This window comes from Vombatus ursinus, unplaced genomic scaffold, assembly GCF_900497805.2.
Source record: "Vombatus ursinus unplaced genomic scaffold, bare-nosed wombat genome assembly UNPS02014809.1, whole genome shotgun sequence".
Taxonomy (NCBI): Eukaryota; Metazoa; Chordata; class Mammalia; order Diprotodontia; family Vombatidae; genus Vombatus; species Vombatus ursinus.
The window spans coordinates 5,945,183-5,946,485 of NW_020954587.1; positions in this window are offsets into that span (position 1 = coordinate 5,945,183).

The following is a 1,303-nucleotide window of genomic DNA, read 5'->3' on the forward strand; positions in this document are numbered from 1 at the left end:
ATAGATCCAGGAGAGAGAATTTAAAAATTATTGGACTCTCTGAAAGCCATGATCAAAAAAAGAGCCTAGACATTATCTTTCAAGAAATGATCCAGGAAAACTGCCCTGACATTTTAGAACCAAAGGGCAAAATAGAAATTGAAAGAATACACAGATCTCCTCCTGAAAGAGATCCCCAAAGGAAAACTCCTAGGAATATTGTAGCCAAATTCCAGAGTTCCCAGGTCAAGGAGAGAATATTACAAGCAGCCAGAAAGAAACAATTCAAGTATTGTGGAAACACAATCAGGATAACACAAGATATAGCAGCTTCTACATTAAGGGATCGCAGGGCATGGAATACAGTATTCTGGAGGACAAAGGAGATAGGATTACAACCAAGAATCACCTACCCAACAAAACTGAATATAATCCTTCAGGGGAAAAAAATGTTCATTCAGTGAAATACAGGACTTTCAAGCGTTCTTGATGAAAAGACCAGAACTGAATAGAAAATTTGACATTCAGATACAAGACTCAAGTGGAACATGAGGAGGTAAACAGGAAAGAGAAATCATAAGAGATTTATTATGGTTGAACTATTTACATTCCTGCATGGAAAGATGATGTTTATAACTCATGAGACCTTTGTCAGTATTAGGGTAGTTGGAGGGAAAAAATTGTATGTATGTATGTATAGATAGATAGATAGAGGGCACAGGGTGAGTTGAAAATGAAGGGGTCATATCTGGAAAATAAAATTAAGGGGTGAGAGAGGATTATACTAGGAGAAGGAGAAAGGGAGAGGTAGAATGGGGCAAATTATCTCTCAAAAAAAAAACAGAAAAAAGGCTCTTATAGTGAAGGGGAAACAAGAGAAGGTGAGAGGGAATGAGTGAATCTTATTCTCATAGGATTTGACTTAAGAAGGGAATAACATACACACTCAATTGGATATGGAAATCTGTCTTACCCTACAGGAAAATAAGGGGGGAAGGGGACAAGAGAGTAGGGGGATGATAGGAGGGCAGATTGGGAAAGGAGGTAATCAGAAGCAAATACTTTTGAGGAGGGACAGGGTCAAAAGAAAGAATAGAATAAATGGGGGGGTGGGATAGGATTAAGGGAAATAGAGTTAGTTTTTCACAGCATGTCTACTATGGAAGTGTTTTGCACAATTGCACAATTATAACCGTATTGAGTTGCTTGCCTTTTCAATGAGGGTGGGTGGGGAGGGAGGAAGGGAGAAAATTCGAACCTAAGGTTTTAAAAACACATGTTTAAAAAAATGTTTTCACATGCAGTTGGGAAATAAGAAATACAG